General features: G+C 42.4%; 1 protein-coding gene across 5 annotated transcripts in view; it reads right to left on the minus strand.

Moving 5' to 3' along the window:
• The window catches only part of KLF12 (KLF transcription factor 12), a 256,583-nt gene that overhangs the window by 200,783 nt on the left and 35,346 nt on the right, over positions 1–20,454 (minus strand). The gene's annotated exons all lie outside the window — the stretch shown is intronic.

Here is a 20,454-nt window from a genome sequence, read left to right on the forward strand (position 1 = left end):
CATGAATGGAAAATTCACACAAATTGTAAAAACTAGGATGGAGGAAACCTCAAGAGATCATCTCCCCAGCAATTCGCACCACTGTGATTACCTCAAAAATCATTACATCTTCATTATATCCATTATAGACAGGTTTCAAGAACAGAATCACTGGACCTGCAAAGAAAAACTGCCTGTAGCATCAAGATTCATCCTGATTCACTCTGAAGACAAAACATCTGCTTTAACTTAGCACCAGGACCACGAATAGAACAAAAATAGTCAGTGTATGCGGGCTGGGAGTTTGCCAAGAGCTCTGCTATTTACTTCAATTATTCCTATAGACATTTGTAAAGTAAACATTTTTCAATGGAAAATTAGGATTTAACCCCCCACAAAACATGACTAATTCCAATAAATTCTATGCCTTTTAAGGATGTTTCGCAGATCAACTATCACAGACGATGTCTGCAAACTGTTTTCAAGATGAAAAGCAGTATGAATTATTATCACAAAGTTGTAGCTGTTAAGAGGGAATGTAAGAAAAATACATTTTCATTCCTCAGTATGATATGAAATAATACAGTAGTATTCTGAATGGAAAAAAACCACCCATACACAACAGCAATCAGTCCTCCAGGTTCTTAAAAACTGCTTTTGTACACAAGTTTTATGATCCACGCCCCCCAAAAAACAACAACAGGAGTGGCAAAAGGGAGTTCCTTCACACAGAAACCTCTGTTCCCCTGGCTAAATTTATTTTCTGAGAGGCAAGGCTATTGCTAATCCTAGTCAGACAAAGTTTGCGGATACTGTTGAACTCTGTAACACTGGCACATCTAGGTCATTACAAAGGTCCTTGGAGCTGATGATCTAATTGGTTGTGATCCCTAGAGAAACACAAAAGTCAGTACATGGTCCATGTATATGTTATTTCTTTTTCATTTCAATGCACCCAAACTCAAGGTAAATACAGACATAAATGTGAATCTGTAAATCTGTACACAGGCTATGCTAGTAATGAACTGTAGTGAATGCATTCAAAATAACACTATTCTTACCACTAAAATAATAACCTTTTTAGTACAGCAAAAGGACACATGGAAATGTAGACACCCTCAAGCTAACCACATGCAGAAGGTGTTACACTCTGTACAGACACTTTTAAATATCTCTGATCTCTTGGGATTTGGTTACATCCAATTAGTCACACCTGGAGAGTCACCACAAATAATACCAAGATTTATTTTTTTATTGCATACGCAAAACCTTGCAAACTACTACTTTTTTTTAATTAGAATTTGATCATACAATGTTAATATAGTTTTAGCTATACAGATCCTGGCTATTCAGATATACTCTAACGGGTAATGGTCTGACAGAATATTTCACTCCTGTACTGTACCATGGGGATGCACTGTCTGAAAAGATTTATTAATAAATCTGTTACTGTAAGCATTCACCTATACGGAACAATTATGTAATTTTTAATTATCTTCTTTTCTATGTTACAGTCACAGACAAAAACAATGCTGTTAAAGGCAGTAACAAACACCAATAAACACTTGTGAAAGACATAGTCAGACTAACAGGAATGGAAAGGAGATAGCAGGAAGCGAAAAAGAAGAAAGACTCACATGCCACTGAAAAGTAGACAAGGGAAATGAATACATGTTTACTGCAACTCACCCTACTGCATTTGCATTTTCTCTGCCTCTCAGAAATGGAAACAGAGGAGTATTAATGATAATCAAGACCATCTAGCTTACTGCCACCATGAAGGAAACCATCAAACCCTAGAGTGTGAACACAGCATATCTTTAAAAAGACTAAACCGCTCTGCAAAACAGAGCAAGTGGAAAACTATGCTTTATATTTGTTTTGCTCTGTTCATTTCTCTATGCAAGTCTAGTATTTTTTAAAGAGAGTCTTTTCAGGGAAGTAGCAGATGAGTCCAGCAAGTGACTGCTATTTTGTGACTGTGCACTCTTACTGACCTTATAGAACAGGTGCATTTGTGAATTTTTGCTTGCTTGCTCACACTCCAGTGCCCCAGCGTTGCCATTTTTAGCGATTCCTTCCTGTGTGAACGAGCTCGAGCGACAGGTTTTCTTTCACACACCAACAGGAAGCCCTGCCACCAAAGCTGCAAACAGCGCACGGGGAGAGGTGCAAAGTAGTGGCATGATGAAGGCAGTAATCTTCATATTAATTTATATTTAAAAAGAAAACCAGACAAATAAGATAATAGACGCAAGTTCTAGAAGAGAGAGTTAAAACTGTTACCTAGTTTTACAAGTTGCGTCAGGGGAGGTTCAGATTGGATATGAGGAAAAATTTCTTTACTGAACGAGTGGTCAGACATTGGAACAGGCTGCCCAGGGAAGTGGTGGAGTCCCCATCCCTGAAGGTGTTCAAAAAACGTGTAGATGTGGCACTTCAGGACATGGTTTAGCAGGCATGGTGGTATTGGGTTGGTGGCTGGACTTGATGATCTTTGAGGTCTTTTCCAAGCTTTATGATTCTATAAGTCTATGATTCTAGAGTAAAGCAAAAAGGAGTTAATGGCAAAGAAGTATCATAGGGTGGAACAAGAGTAGGATAGGACAAAGCATCAGTAAAAGGAAGCAAAATACCACAACCTTCAAAAGCCAGGACTGCCTCCCGTAACTACCCCAACATGCAGGTTTTCTGTATGTAAAATATAGAGGAGAAGGTCTGTGGGGAGTTATGAAAATATGAGCTGAACGAGCACCTTGCAGATCGTTGACAGAAACAGAGTGATTGAAGCAAAACCCTTAAAACCAAGCGAACCAGAGGGTGCCAGAACAAAATCATTCTCCTGACTATACCTAAAAAAACCTGGAAGACTTGAGAGAAATATTACTACTGTGAAACCCCTGTGACTCCTTATGTACACCAGATAAATTCTCTTTCACCTCCCAGTTACTGGACTACAAAGCAGGCAGAAAACCAGACAGACCACTGGCCTCAAAATACCTTCACCAGTTACTCAATGTCCTATTAGCAGCCAATTTCTGGGCACCAATACTGTATAGGACAGCTTCATTGATAATCGGCATGACGGGATAGAGCACATCCTCAGCAGGTCTGCAGATAACATAAAATGCGGGGAAGCAGTCGGTACGCTCAAGGGCAGCGTCGCCATCCAGAGGCATCTCAGCAAGTTGGAGAAATGGTCTGGCAGGAACGATGTGAAGTTCAGCAAAAGCAAACGCAAACGACAGGTCTTGCGCTTGCGGAGGAGTAACTCCATGCACCACTACATGCTTGAAGTTGGAATCAGCTTTCAATCTGGCCCTGCTTTGAGCAGGGACTGGACCAAACTAATAACCTCCCAAGATCCCCTCCAACCTATATTAGTCTACCATTCTGAGTCTTCTTCTGTGTATACTTGGCTTCTCCAACCATTAAGACTTTGGCAATACAGTTTTTTTGAGAGCAGAGGAAGATCTTACTCCAGCGACACAAATTTTTAAGACCCAGAATTCAGGGAAAAGATCTGAACTAGGGAGCTTCACACAAGTCTTAGCATTCTTACAACTGGAAAGAAAAAAATTGCCAAGCCTGGTTTCCTTCTAAGATGTTCAAAAATAAATGCAATTCTTCTTCAGACTCCTAATCATGAATATGCATACACGTGTATGTGTGTGTAAAAATATATATTGTCTATTTATATGTATTTGCTAACATATCTTGAAACCTCCAATTTGTTCATGGCATTCTGAAGAGGTAAAAACCCCAGCAGCTTCATATGTAAGTACTATACCACAGAAATACAGTACACATCATTCAGTCTCATTGTTCAGGGATATTCCAGCTTTCCCATAATACAAACTGTATTTTACAAACACAGCTCCTGTGTCACGGGTTTCGTGTTCTTCCCATGTGATGCCCACTAGCTCAACACCAGCTACAGCCATGGCTTACACAGACACACCAGAGAAGTGACAACATGTTTTCAGCTGAAAAGACAGACCCGCATTACTTGAGTGCCAAATCACGTGCCATCACTAGCACATACTATTAGACTGCATCTAGGAGACTTCAGTAGCTCGGATCAACTGCTCCCAGAAAGACTTTGTAAACTTTCAAGTAGTGAAAAGCAAAGCAATAATAATTACACCAGTTGTTTTTGTTGGTTTTTTTTCTACACACACACGGTATGTTTATGTAAGCATGTTACGAACCATGTGAGATATAAAATGTCTTCCAAAAGGCAATTTCAAGTTTTTATGTTCAAACTAAGAATACGAATCACATGATGAAACAGAAGGACAAACAGATTTCTGTAGTTTCCTATAATCTGTGAACAACACACTGGGATGCATACATGACATTAATCACCCAGGACTCCACAGATTGCATCAGCAGAATTACATATGGAATCCACAATTATTATTATACTTTGATACTAAAGTTAGACTGCACTCACTACTGACGATTCAGAGGACACGTTCAGTTCCCTTTTCCCTTCAAAACTGGTGCAACCTCAGATGATATTGCTTCTCCCTTCTAGAAGAGTAACATAGCACCCAGGTTGTGTCTCAGTTCCAAAATACTTAATAACACCGCACTAGAACAGTGGTTTTCAGCAACATCTGTAATAATTTTTTTGCAATGGTGTAACTGATTTCATATAAAAGCGGAAAGAAGGAACACGAAGCAGACTGTGGAAAATCCTGCCTGCATTTCAACCGTAAATCATGAAGGTCATGCTTGGTTTCAGGCCGTGGGACATCTCTATCCCTGGGAAATATCCGGGAGAGAGCGAGGGAGCTCTGCCTTGGTCCGGCTCACCACGCGCACGGTGCCTGCGGGCATCTCTCCAGAGCCCCCATCACCTTCGGCAACGGATGCTCACCGGCACGGCTCTCCACGAACTACCCCACCAGGCACCCACAGTGAAAGCCCAAGTGTGGGTGACCGTACCTTTCTCCCTGCGTTTCTCACACCAGGGATACTCAGCACTTAACACTTTTGTGCAAGCACGCAGCAGCACTGAACAAATAATAATAATAAAAAAATTAAACCAAATATTTCACACCAAATACCTAGCTCCCTGCCCCATACCATGACTGTATTTTCAAAGCAAAACAACACATTAGTTTTCGAATGATGAAGTCACATGCTAAAGAGAATATACAGCTCTGAAGGAAAAAAAAAAAAAAAAAAAAAAAGAAAAAACCCACAAAAAAACCCCAACCACGAAAGCAAACCATCCTCTTTCTCAAAATACAGTCACAAGACTTCGATGTTTTAACTTTTAACCCACATTCTCCAGGGGATGGATGGAAGGCAGGCGGATAAATACATGTCGCGTAAGAAGGCTTAGCAATCCAGATTCACTGTTATACTGTTATTGGTAAAATATAAAGCCAGTAAGTGGGAAACACAGGGGATTTAAGTTAATTATTATACTGGCAAGTCACAAAATTATTAGAAGTATGGCAAGCACAGTTTTACATGTTAGCTTTCACCGCAAGTAAGAGAAAAAAACCCCACAGATTTATGACACTTACGATTACGACTTTGCTGTATAAATATAGCCTGAGGCAGGAAAAAAAGCCACATCAGTCTAGCTCAAATTTTTAGTATCATAAATTTGTAGCTAATCCTTCAAGATAATGCATTAGTAATGCTACAGACCTAGTATTTACTTTTTCCTGTACACAAATATGTGACCTGACTGTGCGAGGTGCCCAGGACACCCACTTAAGTCGGGAGCATGGGTTGTTTCAGGGCCCAGCAAAGGTTTGCTCACTGTTTCCAAGCATCAGGTCCCTCATTAAAATCACTGCTGTCATGCAACTTATTCCAAAACAGGCATTGACTGTGGCAGTAACAATTTATAGATTTTGACATAGACTGAGATGTATCTAATAGACAAAAGCTGTACTTTAGAGAAATAACTAAGGTTGAAGTTTAATTACTTATTTTACTCCTTAATTTCTTCCTACCTTAAATCATACTTAATACCCCATTTCTGTTTATCAAGTTAAAAATCAAAGCACATCAAGCAGTGCAATGTCCTTCTCACGAATAATCCAGCCCCACACAAGGAGTCCCCAACCGTAGCCCTGTTCTTCATGCTGTGCCACCTAGGAAACCCTTCCTGCACCCCAGCTGCAGCTTCCTCAGCTGTAAAGCAGAACAATCACCATACCAGGAGAAGACAGTCACGTTTCTTGGTGGAGGGCATAGTCAATCAAAACAGACGAAGCCATCTAAAAGCGTGGTGCCACCAGTTCTTTCCTTCTACCTCCTCACTCTGGATTCACCTCATTGACTCTTGGTTCATGATGTCCACCTGAATCCTTTGGAGAACTAAGGTCATCAAACAGGCAAAACTACAACTAACTTCTAAAAATAATTAATTTTCAGTCATATTAGTGAACTGAATCTGTTTGCCCAGCAACGGAAGGAGAAGGGGAGATGGAGACCACTTCTAGCACAGCGAGGTGCAGGGTTTGCCAGGTCTGTCTCATCAAAAACATCTCTGGTGAACAAACAGGACAACATGCCAACTGCTGACTGTTACTGCAGTACTGAAACACTTTCCAGAATTCTTACATTCTTCAATAACGGCACGAATTTTGCACAGAATTTTTAAATAACGTAAGACAACACTTATACTTTTGATTGGTGTGTCAAGACAGAGAGATGTCAGGAACTCATCAGCAAGGGCTGGTACCATCATGTTCTGTATGGCCCCATAATAATTTCATTTTTCCTGTAATTCTGGAATCGTCCCAGGACTCATCTCCAGTTGACAGAGCTATACATCTTCTCATTAAACTTCCGAGGGATCATTCCTTAACGTAAATGCACTCCCAAAACAGTGAGTGGAACATAAAGAGAACTCTCTATAAAAAGGAGATGAAGAGTCCACAGGAGTATTTTTATTTCTCAACACTCTTTCTCTTTACGTTATAGACATGCTTCAAAAGAAAATTAAATTAACCCATGAGTGCTATTTAACTGCCAGATATGATGCCAACGGGCACCTTAACAAAGATCAGACAGTCAGAGACAAGAGACAGGACACGCTGCGATGACTTTCAGTACTTCGCTTCTGTACGAGTGAATGTGTTTGAATCTTCACCTGCACAGTGCCTCACCGCAGGCACCACAAAAGGCATGTTTAAATTATGTGTTTGTTTACAGAGGCAGAAGAAAATAAAATCACAGTGAAACCTCCAAGATTTTCTTGTAAGTCCAGCAAGAGACAGACACATCCTGGACCCAGCTGCTAAGTCAGTGGAGCACAGGCTCCTGCATTCATCTAGGACTGCTGTGGCACAGTCTCTGCAGGTGACTTGAAGAAAACTGGTCCCTCCAAGGTAATTCAACACCACCACTATCACTGGGCAACACCTTAACGCCAGTCATATACAGACTATGAGCTTTCTTTTCTGGACAATATGCCATTTCTATTACACAGCATACTTCTCTGCACTACAGTGCAATGTATCTCCTTCAGTCCTGTTAACTTGTTTTCTACAGGCTGCAGCTAACTTATACTTGAAGTGACTTTGGTCTTATTTGTGTCGAGATATTCTTTGCTAAGTTTCCACACAGAACACATTTTTACCTCTGAGAAATAGCAGCCCCCGAAGACACAGATTCCAGTGAAAGCATGAACATATTTAACCAGAGATGGTAAAAGAAATAAGGGGTTTCAGCTACTTAATAATATCAAAAACCTTTAATGTAAGAATATAAAAAGAAATGGACAGTTCAAGGTAAAACATTATCTACAATCGCTTCTATACATGTCCTATCTTTATGACTGCTGGCTGCAACCTTTTTAAGGTCCTTTCACTGATAGTGCTTATCTCAGCTTTCATTTTAAAAGCTCTTTTTTTAAAAAAAACTTCTTGCAACGAAGTACCCTTCAAACTACAGATCAAATTGCTTGATTTTGACTTTGTCCCAAAGATTTTTCACCACTAGCTATTCATAATCCCAACTATCTTCTATTATCAGAACCACAGACAAAAAGGTACCATAAACTCCGATGTTTAGAAGCAATAGCTACTCAGTTTGTGGAAGCTGAGCATCTTTTGGCACCCACAAACAGACCTGAAGATCAGATCCAGTGCACGGCAGCGTCCACACGTGCCCCACTGCAGTTCTGAGCTTTCAGGCACCTGGTGCTCAAGCTCCAGCATCTAGAAGCTCATGATGGGGACTCTCTGCATGGGAAGGGAGAGGCATTCCACAGCGGGATCGAAGCCTTTGCCCACACTTGAGAGCTGACCAGAATTAGTAAACTGCTAATGCATCAAAAACCGCCAATCTCAAACCCAAACCCTCGGCACGAGGTACCAGATCTGCATCTCCTGCACATGGAGAAGAACACTGTCAACTCTTCTCAAGTGAACAACGTTTCACTCTTCTTGCCTAGAACAGAGCAGCAGCAACCGGGGGTCAGCACCACTCTCTCCACACCCATCAGGAGATGCAGAGAGGACTAAGCTGCTCCTCCTGGATCAGCAGAGGCCAAATCCACGCTCAGCTTCTCCCAGTCTGGAAGAAGAGGTTTGCTCTCCAGCAGGCAGTGAGAAGCAATGGATGGCACAGCCAGCCTTGCTTGTACAGATGGTGCTCCCACCTCCCCAGAGCTGTTCTGTGCATTTGGATATTTACTGATGAAAGTCAATGAAGTCCCTCACGTGGGTCCAGACCCACACATCCCTGTGCAACCATCATTTCCAGACACAGGGTGATCTTGCCTTTCTCTGCAGTTAAACCAGATACTTCTCTGGAGCTCCAAAAACAGCCGCTGGGGCAGTAATTTCAGAAGTACATAAGAACGCGCTGATTTTCAACAGGATTTAGGCACTCCCAAACTTTCTCCCTGAAGGAAGAAGATGGACAGACCAAGCACATCACCATGCAATGAGGAACGCAGCTGCACAAAAGCAGACAAGCGTCCTCCAAGTCTTGCACTAACAAAGAGAAGCAAAGAGAGGGACATGGCAAGTGGCAGCAGTTAACCTTTAGGGACAGGAAGAACAGCAGCAGTATAACCTCCTCCTGGGAAAAGCAAAGGATGTACAAAGGAAGGAAAAAGAGCCCTAGAAGGATGAACATGAGGAAGAGAACAGAATACACAAAGTAAAAAATGGTGTGCAAAACGAAGAAGAACAGGATAAGTGACGGAGAGAGAGAAAATACAAAAGAAGTGGTGTAAACTTCTACAGATCTTTCAGTATGGAAATTTTAAGTACTTTAAGAAATTTCAGAATACTCCTCAGAGAACAACACCTTTTTTTGTTGTTGTTTGGTTGGGTGTAGTGGGGTTTTTTTTCCCTGCTTCTCTGTTCTTGCAGAAACTGTTGGATCAGAAAGCTGAGTGAATTGACCACTGCCAGGAAGTAAACAGAAGTCATCAAGACAAGCTATGTCTGTTGATTTCAAATGTTTTTAAATCGTAAGCGCATCTAGCATATGCATACTCATGAGCAAGAGACCAGAATGGAAAGAGACACAAAAAGGTAAGTGACCCATAAACAGAAAACATTAGATAAATGCGAATGAGACACTAGTATGAAGATACGGAAAGTCAGACACATAAAGGAAAAAAAAATTGTTCAAAGAAATGAGAAGATTGAAAAATTTAGAAAGATGCAACTTTCAAGCTACTCAGCTGTAATGCTTCTGCTTTCCTTACTCTTACAAAATACGTGTCCAGCAAGTGTGCTGTATTTCTGAGCATAATAAAAGGTGATAGGAGTAGCGGGAGTATTTTCATTAGATTAATATATCCGGCTATTCTGGATTTTAGCAAACCAACAGCAAGACAGAAGGATGACATAACCTCTACCACACCTACGCTCGAGCTCGGTGCGAGCACAGGAGCCTACCCGCCACGCAGGCTTCTGCTTTACTTGAAGGACAATTTCTTGAAAGCACTTTCAGTTGTTGGCAACTACAGCAACCTCAGAGGAAGGAGTCAAACTCTTCATCAAGAGAGATCCGTATCATCCCAGAGACTTTCCTGCTTTCTCCAATCCCTACCTGACTGCAGCCAGTTAATTCTGGGAGATTGCTTTTGAAGGCTAGGGCTAGTTTTCTCTGCTATTTGCCTCACCTAGAACCAGGGCGGTGTTCTGGGTCCAGCACACTCGTATTCTTTCTGCTCTCCAGCTTGTGAACATCTTGGTTTCTTCCAATCTCTTTGGCTGTTTTCCCACCCAGGCACACATGTATATAATAAAAGGAACACCTAAAAATGTTAGCCTGAGTATCCATGAAGAATTTTTTTTCCCCTTCCTGTCATCTCTTGTATCTTCCTGCAGTCTCAGCCAAAAAAAAGTTTCAGAACGATAACACAACCTTTCCTCAAACCACACGGCAAGGATTCTTCCTGCAACAACCCCCCCCTCATTAGATGCATCAGCTTCACTTCACGTCAGAAGCTGCAGGGACAGAAAAGTTACACAGCCTCAAGAAACTGCCATGGAAGGGAGAGAAAGGTGAGACTGAACTGCCATTTCCAACCACCCTCCACGCAGCAATACAGCGTGAAAATGCCCGAGGGTTTGAGCATGCCTTCTCCTCCCGCCACTGCTGCTGCAGAAGACACTGTCCACTGCTGCTGAAACTGCCCTGGCTAGCGGTTACCCTCCCTCCAGACCTGATATGCCCCACTGGGAAACGACAACACACTCAAATATACAACACACTTCGACAGCTGACAACCTATGATGGGGTGAGGTTGCGTAGCAGGTTTTTGGAGTAGTAGCTGAAACAAGACGCATGGTGAGACCTGTGCCTGGCTTGCACAGTCCTATCACGGAGCTCCACGAACAGGGGAACACATTGTCTCACACGGTAACTGGTTTGCAATTTGTAAGCCTCCTACTTTTTCAGTTCAAAAATCCTTACACATTAGCTTGAGAGGCATTTTCAAGAGCATTCATTCACTCATCCAGACGCACCCCATTGAGAGTCAGAGTCACATTTAGTTGTCTCAATCATCCAGACAATTTGAAAATCCTACCTGTTACATTCTTTTTTTGCCATCATGGCCTATGTCCACCTCCCCTTAAGGCATCTAATCAAAGTATCCAGATGGGGAGCCAAGGCATCCTAGACTCTCCCTACAGGTAGCTTACATGAGGACAGGTGTCTCTGGAGGTCACCACAGCAGTCACCACAGCCTGCCCGAGATCTAGGAGGGCTTTTCACCTCTCCCTTGACCACAGCAGGAGTGCTGTGCTGACTACACCTTCATCTGAGCACAGTGCCTCCATCAGGTGTTAAATGAAATAAGCCTTGGTCACCGTCCCTTACTGCTGTATTTCATATCCATACATACACACATATACATATCCATGTATAAATACACACAAATACACATATACATATGTACATACAGACATGTATACACAAATACATGCACTTAAGTGTTACTTCAGCACAGCTGCTCTTGGCATGCTTGCACTCCTGCAGTAAGCTGATCTTGCAAAGAAATTAACTGACCCAAGTCAGGACAGACTGGTTTTTTCCTCCCATGCACCTTTACAGAAATGCTAAGCCTTTAGTGGGTGTGGGCACATCTCTCAACACCCTTTGGTACTGGCATAGCTGGAGTCATACACAGCAGAAAAATTAATCCCATTAAGTTAAAAAGAGATGTACTAGAAAAAAATTGTTACTACAGATTGAAGAGAGATAAAGACATGTAGTTATGCAGATCACTCAAACTGGACAGCACCTTCCTAATGATCACTTCTGCTGGCTCTCCTGAGATGCCAACGGAGCCAAGACCTAGCAAGTGCCTGTTTGCAAACGAGCCCTCCACTTTTGTGGAGCTTTAATGAGGAAAGAGTCTTTGCATCAGTCCACAGTTTTGCCCACTACCTACCAGGCTAAGTCTCCACACAAACAGATTCTCAAGGTAGCGCAGCTCTCACACACTTGACGCTATTCGGCATGTGTTATGTGTTTGGCAACGTGGAATCTAGCAACAGCAATCAGCCAAAAATACTGCTTTGTTTTTAACATAGAAAACTGGCACACTGCCCTGCTGTTACAGCAGGCTGCACTGAGAGGAGATGCGAGGGTCCTCTGCATCCTGCCTGGGTTCCCTCCCATCGTATTTACCAGACCTCACGCAGACAGTACTGCAAAGTCAAATTCTGTATTCCTACTTAAAATATTGGTCATGTTTTTGTGGGGCACTCTCACCATCAGGTAGCCAGATGGAATCACAGTCTGTTGAAAAGAAACAAACACGGATCAATAACTACAGTCTGATTCGTGTGCTTTAAATATTGTCAAAACATGCACGAGGAAAGGCTGGTGGACTTCACAGTGAAAGCTTGATGCACTCCAATAGTCCCATACAGGGAACTAGCATCCACAGGAGTTAACTCCAGAGGGAGAAGTATCTGCAAGCAGACAAGTAAATAAATAAATAAGGATGGGGTGCACTTCGCATTCTTTCAGCCATTTATATTTAATGATCTCTATACGACACAGTCTACAGTTCTCCAGTAACAGAGCCGTGCAACATGTGAATGAGAACAGGAAAGCATGAACTCAGAGATCAAACCCCAACTTCTCCGGCTTTAAATTGAAAATAACAGTCCTTTCCCTATTGATTTTTTTCCTCCTCTTTCATTTGTGAAAAATTGATTTTTCTCGCCTGTGTTTGCTGAAGCTTCCACACCTGCAGCTCACTGCTTGCTTTAATCTTTAAATTTGTTCATCCATACATCCAAGTAAGCCGTGTCAAATAAGCAACTGGGAGTCCCTGTCCCATACTCACTTGTGGTCTTATCAAGTCTCGGAAGTCCTGTCCCTCCCGCTTTACGACCGAAAGGCAAGGAGGCTGCTCCTGCCTTCCCAGAGGACGCTAAGAGGCCTCTCTGGTAGCCAGAGACCCTCAGGACAAAGCCCACGTCACACATTTTTGCAGAAGGCCATCTCAGAGCAGCACCAACACCTGAGGAAGATGCAACAGGGGCTTGTGCTCCATGGGCAGCTCCCGAGCAAGCAGCAGAGTAACAACCCCAGGCTTGGCACGCCTGAGCGCCCTCAGGAAACCTGGCAAGGAAACAGAAAACCCTGGAAGAAGAGAGAATTTTGGGAGGTCAAGATGAAAAGGCGGGAAGTACTCACACAATAAAGCCCTCACCACAGCTACTGCCTGCTTCTCTCACTCTCTGTGACGGATTTAACAAAAGAAGCCCACAGCGCACTTTGCCGACCTACTCAGTCCCTCTGAACACAGCTGCACAAACACCAGACAACTCCGGTCCTTAAAGTCCCACAGCTATGAAACTATTTAAAAAAAAAAAAAAAAAAAAAGTTTGAGAATTTGACTGATGAATGAATGAGGCTGACTTGATGATTAATCCAAATAATAATCATTTCAAAAAAACTAATTGAAGCTAAATCTGTAGTGCTTATGAAATATTAATACTTCAGCACCAAATCCCTCCTACTAAAAAGGAGCTCTTAATTCTCAAACCAGGACAGCCTGTGCAGCAGTACTTATGATGTGCACACATGCCCCCTCTGAACACGTATGGCTTATTTCACTTTTGATCTGAACTAAGACTTGCAGATGTGAAAGGCATTAATCCACTTCAGCAATCCACCTCTTTCGTACTAAAAAAAAAAAACAACCCAAAAAAACCAAACCAAACCAACAGTCAAAGCAGTATATCTTAAAGAAACAATGCAATGAAACGCACTCACCGTCCTGCTATTGCAAATGGCCACTAAATGTATTAGGAAACCTTTCAAAACTTCACAGAGCACACAAAAATAATAATTTGCACATAATAGGCATGATTTTTAAGGTAACTAGACATGTTGCATGCTTATGCATTTAAAAACCTAGAATAAACTCCTATTCCAGTATCCCTTGAGCATTAACTATTTGGGGTTTGACTTCAGACAAATTATTTTAAGCCCTTCATGACTATGTGCTATTGTGTTTCCCTGGTCCTTTGGTCCAGAAGCATAAATAACACACAAATTAAGGCGTAAGCCTGCAATTATACAATTCTACAGCTCATTTATCAGACTGGCAAGAGAAAGCAGACTGAGCGATCGTGACACAATCAACAGATACGCAAATTATAAAACACATCTCAAACCCTAATTATTCGGGATTCACTGTAAGGCAACACATCCTGCTTGTAGACCACGGGAAAATTAAAGAAGGAAGCTAAGTGACCCTCTCGGTGTCAAAGGACACAGCCCACAAGCAAGGGGACCTGAGGCGACGATTCTCTATATGGTTATATCTTAAATGGACAGCATGCACATGGCACGTCGCACTGTGATACCCACAGCAATGTCCTCCAGGACATGGCGAGGGTTGAGTCATCTTTTACATAGCTATGTCCTATTTGGTTGATTTTCTATGCTGCAGCAATCCCCGAGTTCAAAAAAAAAAAAAGCACACGTTCTGCCACAATATTATTCATTAAAAAAAAAAAGTGTCTTGCCCTGTGCAGAGATGAATGACTCATCATTGTGCCCTGAGGAACATCCAGGCCAAATGAGGATGACAGATAAAGAGACAATCACTCCACAAACCAAGCGCAGAGTAAATAAATAAAACGAGACCTCTTCCCTTTCTGAGAAGGGGAAGATGCATTCTTCTGTGAATTTGGGTCTGCTCTAAACTTCAGAAAATTTAGCGTGCAACAAGTCTTTCACTGCAACAGTAACTGAGGACAGAGAGTTACAATACAGGACTACAAACTCTGTGGCAAAACAAGCAACCTTCTACTGCTCTTCAAGCAGATAAGTTGAGCTTTGCTCCATGTAAGCTTTAAACACCAAACGACCTTAATTAGGAGCTCACTGACCCTAAGTGTCAAATACAGTCAAATGAAGAGATACAGGGGACCTGAACGGCCCCTGCAGATCTGCCCCTCTCCCAGAGACCTTGCAACATGGAGGCCACCTCCGTACTAGCACGCTGGCCTGGGCTGGTAGTGCCAGTTCACCCTGATGCCCAGGGAAGCCGTGGTGCACGCAGACCAGGTTGCTTCTGGAGGAAGATAAATGAGAAGCCCCTCTCCAGCTCCACACCAAATGCACTGTGACCCCCAACGGGGTCATAACAGTCCGCAATGACGACTGCTCTCATCGGTTCCATCTGCTTCGGCTGCTCCAAATCACCTGCTCATGCACACGTAGCCTCCAGCACAGTAAGCTGAGACAAGTCTAAATCTGGGAGTTTTCAGACTGCGACTGCTTCAAATCCTTTTTAAGATAAACTCACGCGGCACGACATAAGACATATGTTTTGCTAATATTACCAAATCAGTACCGGTTGGATATTTTACGATTCCCTTTACTCTCCTGGACTCCTGCTGCTTCTTTGAGCCACCTTCCCCTACTTTCCACGCAGGCAGAATATTTAAGAATGTTTACAAGTAATTACAAAATCATGGGAAAGGGACTCAAAGGCTGAAGTACTCAGCTGAAGAATTAGGCAGCTCTGCCCCTGGGAAGAAACAGTGGCTGTCCTGGGAACACCATGGACATCTCCAAAGACACAGGCGTCTGATCCATGGTACCTTTAGGCAGCAGCACACCTCGAAGCCAGCACCCAAGGCTCCCCTTACTCTCAAAGAGAGGGAAGAGAAGCTTCTAGAGCTGAGCACAAATCTCACAGCAATCTTCCATGTGTGCTTAGGAAAAAGACTCGCCCTAAAAAAAAAAGCTCGGGTCAGGTCATTGCAGGCAGGTGGCCCTTGCACAAGCACCAAGTATCACCACAAAGAGTATCGGATTACACTATACAAGATACTTTTCCCACTTGCAACATTAACACTTAAATAACAGTATTTGCTTTATGGCTACGGCACTGACACACACTGGTTTGCTACAGATTTATTGATTAAATCATCTTATTTTGAAGGACAACATCCCATATTCCTTTTATTCCTCTACTACCTTTTAAGAATTGTCTTTTTTATTTTCCATTCACCTCTCCCAGTATATATCTGGAATTTATACGAAGCAATACACAGAACCTGCCTCCCAAAATACTTCTTGTCAAATGCAAGCTTTTTCTTGTTGTTCTTTAGTGAATTTAACTATACAAAATTATACCTTGAAAAATAGTCTCGAGATGCTCTTTGGTTTAACCCTTTTTATTTTGTCCAATAGGCAGAACAGAGTGTTTAGAATGTTCCGACCAAAATTAAGTTATAATCCCCATGAAGCTTTAAAAAACAGACTTCGGACTTGCTCCTGTCTGATGAGCTCTTACTGACCACCTCCTTGCCCTGCAGTATGTATTGTGTCTCTCAATAACAGCTGAGAGTAAAAAGAACCACAACTAAATGAAATCCAAAAGCCAAGACATAAAATATATATCAAGAGAAAGTTGTAAGCTGCTCTCGTGTTTCCTAATTTTAAAGATTAAAAATCCTTCTCTTCTGCATAGTAGCCTTCAATGCTAAAACAGTTTTTTAAAATGTGAGGCATTAAATATATATATTGTTTATATATTACGTATATTACATATTTTATATATGTATATAAAAATATAAAGTCTGCACGGGATCACCTTCATGCAACAATCTCCAAATTTAACGAATTTCCAAAGCATTCATTCCCAGAGCACTAACACTGCAGATGACTCAAGCTCACAGCGAGGTGTGAGCGATTCAGTAGCTTCCCAGAGGAAGCCTGCCACAGAAGGAAGAATGCATCGCTAGCCTTGCAGTTTCTTGTCCTGAATCAAAAATACAGCTTCGAACTTCCCCCAGCTGAAAACCAAGCTGCTTTGAAATCAAAACAAATGGCACTGTCTTGACAAAGACCAGGTAACAACTAAATTCAGGAAACGCTTTGGCATTAATAAGCCAAATCTTTATCACGGAAATTTTAGGTGATTATTTTGTAAAGAGTTTCACAACTGCAGAGACCAATGTACTAAGAGGAAAGCCTCTCTTACAATATTCTGGTGGGTTTTTTTGCCTATGTGTGCCTAGAGAAGAGAAAAAATATGAAAGTCTTAAAAAGGGTTACGTGAATTATTAGTATATTTAAACCATTTGCCCCGGGCAGGAAAAAAGATGACGCAGTTATAAAACAATCTCAAGTCTGCCAACCATAACGCAAGCAAAACGTAAAACGTACGAGGATATATAAACAAATGGAATTAATCCAGGTCCTTTGCTCCACAGTATCTCAGCATCTTCCAAAAGGATGTAAAGAAACACATCCAACAGCTGCCATCTTAAGCTCAGCCTCTCTCAAATCCTTCCTGGGAAAAACCACATGTGCACCGCAGTGTTTTGAGGGATTTGGGGTTATTCTATTTTTCTTTTTGTCCCCCACATGCATCTGCACATTTATCCTTAGTCATGAGAACACGGATGACTTGAGAATGACCTCGGGGAAGAGCGATGGAGCAGCACGATCTAGAAAAGTCTGAGCACCGTTAAGAAAATAAATGGTCTGTAGCAAGAAACTGAGAAAAATCAGTGAAGAGGAGAAAAGGGGAGATACAGCTCATCTTATCCAAGACATCTTGCTGTATAAAAATTAAACCCACACTATGTGCCTCTTCAGTTTTCTAAAAGGCTAGGAAAATGGAATGTATTTGGGGAGATGCAGCTTTTCCAGGTCCAGTGTCCTGAACGTGCGCCTTTCATTTCAAATGCCCCTCAACACAGAACCACTTCCCTCCATTTTCTTCATTCACAAGTTAAGGGAACCACAACCTGAGCATCTGGAAACATACCTCAGAGCTCCTAAAATTGTTTTTTACGTATCACATAAGGAATGCTCTGCCTTCCTCCTGTGTTCTTGCCATTCCCAAAAATGGGAAATTCCCACTCTGCGATCTGCGAATGAACAAAAAAGTCGGAGAAGTCTCTTGCTGCAACCGCGCCACATTCAAACAGGAAACAGCCCCAAACAGGAAAACACAACCGCAACAGATCGATAACTACCACCAGCACCATCGGAAGGGGTCATTCATTATTCTTCTTGGAGAGAGGAGATATTTCTGGCCATCAAGTAATATGTCTGTCTTCAGAACAGAGGGTGCTCAAAAAACAAAGTGGGAAACAGGATTCACGACAGGGTGTTAAATCAGAATTCTTAACCATAGGCACACACAAGCACTGCCGTGCTAACTCTCTCGTGGTCACTTCCAGAAAGAAGCTCCTACCATTCAGTCTCACATTTTCCACGCTCGGGCTGTGCCTGGAAAGCAGCATTTGGTTTGGAAAAGACAAAGATTACAGCTTTCTGGCCAATTTTGAAGCACAGGGAGACACAAAAAAGTAACCATGTCCAGAACTGAATTCCTCTTCTCCTTCATGAGTGTCACTATCACCACCAAAAAGGCCCCAAAGATCCCACCCCTCCCACCCCAAAAACCAAAAAAAAAAAAAAAAAAATCCCATTTCACATAATGATCTGTGCTGGTAAACTTTCTCACATCACTATGCTCACATCCCAGTGCTTTCCTTACTGGTATTTCTGTCTGTCTTCCCATCACCTGCTCTTTGACTTGGCAGACAGATCGCACCCTTCTTTTCCATATACAGGCTCTTTTAAGATGCAGCATATTTCTGCCCTCTGATTAGGCCAGGCAGGAGAAGTCACTTTCGCCTTCGAAAAATCAAGTCCTGTTCTGGTCTGTCGGCCTGTTTTGAAGTTCTTGATGTCTGAGCCCAAACTCAAACAGTCTCTGAATACCTTTTGAAGACAAATATCAAACAGCGAAGCTCTGGACAGGTAGGTGGGAGCAACCAAAAGAGAAGTTTATCAGAGAACCAGACAAATATTGCTTAGGAGGGGAGAGAAAAAAAAAAAAAAAAAAAAAACACCACACCACACTCTCATGGGTTTCTGCTACTTCTAAAAACCACTGGCTCATGCTCTCACAGGCAGCTGTCACCTGCTCAGCTTGGACCTGCAGCGCGTGGGGACTGCAAACCTCTTCCTTCCCGCTGGAAGACCTCTACAGATGCAACAAAGAGCAAGACCCTCACACCACGCAGCCTAGCCATCCCTCCCCACCCTGTCCAGTCCATCACCTATTTCCTACACCCACTCGCACCTCTGGTCTCCCAGACAGATCTGTCCCCCAGGCCAGCTGATTTCTTGTGTCTCCTGATCCAAGTGAGTGCCACCAAGCCTCTGCACCCAACCACGCGTCACTCTACTTGCACCACAGCAACAAGTGCTGTGAACCCCTCCCAGACAAGGGGCTCCACCAAACCCCTGGGGCTGGGCGGACACAGGCATGGAGGGGAGAGGGGGTCCAATCCCCCATATGCACCCCTATCTCCCTTGCAGGGCTCTCTGGGCACTGTGAACCCTCTGAGCTCAACTTCACCAGCTGCTGCAGTCTGCAGACAAAAAAGAATCCATAAAAAAATAAAGCAAAACCTGCACTGTCAGCCAGGATTTTCAGAAAAGGCTGAGTTTCTCAGAACTTCAGCATCCAGCTCGAGACATCTTCAAGCGGTTAGATTTCACATGTGTTACTGCTATCTTAAAGCTTGTCTTTAAGGCTGGGAAGCACATAATCAAGAAACCTGAAAGAGTCTTGTGGCTTTCAGGAGGCGTGGGTGTCAATGCAAAACAGCACTGAACTTTAATTCTTCTGTACAGACACTACAAGACTAATTTGTTGTAATAGATTTAACGGTATCACAGCCCCCTACGTATTTGCATTGCCATGCAATAGCAAAGTTTTCCAACCCAACAGCTTCAGATCTGTATCACAAGGGAGAAGGGGGGAGAGGAAACAACAACAAAAAAAAAAAAAACCAAACAACCCACAGTTTCCCTGTCTGGTAAATTTACAAACACAAGAAGACAGCTAGAAACTGTTGACTGAACTCCCCAGAAGACTAAAAACAACCAAGCTGCAAAATTCATTTCTTAGCACACAAATTACAATGCTCAGTGATCCCTTCCGTTCATAACATGGCTAGACACAAGGGGTTTGTGCGGTGCTCTACAGTAAACAGCAGTCTGGGCAAATTCAGAAAGTTCAAAGTCCAAAGCTGCCCATGGAAAATGCATTGGTAATAACTGTCTTTTAATGTAACAAGGACTCCAGCTTGAGTAATTTCTCTCATCACAACAGCAGAGGTATCAAAGAGGAAAGGGGTTCTTAAACACATTGATCCCAACAGATTTATTACACAATATGTCAAAAATAGCCACATAACAAACGGATGTAAGGGAATTCCATGTTCTCTACAAAGACATCATGAGGTGGTGGACTGCAATCACCACCTCCGTAACCCATCAAGATATTTTATGAAAGCGATAGCTATACTTAACTAAGCCATTGTAAATTCAGACCACCCACAACTTCACACCTGTCCTGGTTTCAGCTGGAATAGTTAGTTTTCTTCCCAATAGCTGTTGTGTTTTGGATTTAGTAGGAGAAGAATGTTGATAATACACTGACGATTTTAGTTGTTGCTA

This window comes from Opisthocomus hoazin, chromosome 1, assembly GCF_030867145.1.
Source record: "Opisthocomus hoazin isolate bOpiHoa1 chromosome 1, bOpiHoa1.hap1, whole genome shotgun sequence".
In the NCBI taxonomy this organism is placed as follows: domain Eukaryota; kingdom Metazoa; phylum Chordata; class Aves; order Opisthocomiformes; family Opisthocomidae; genus Opisthocomus; species Opisthocomus hoazin.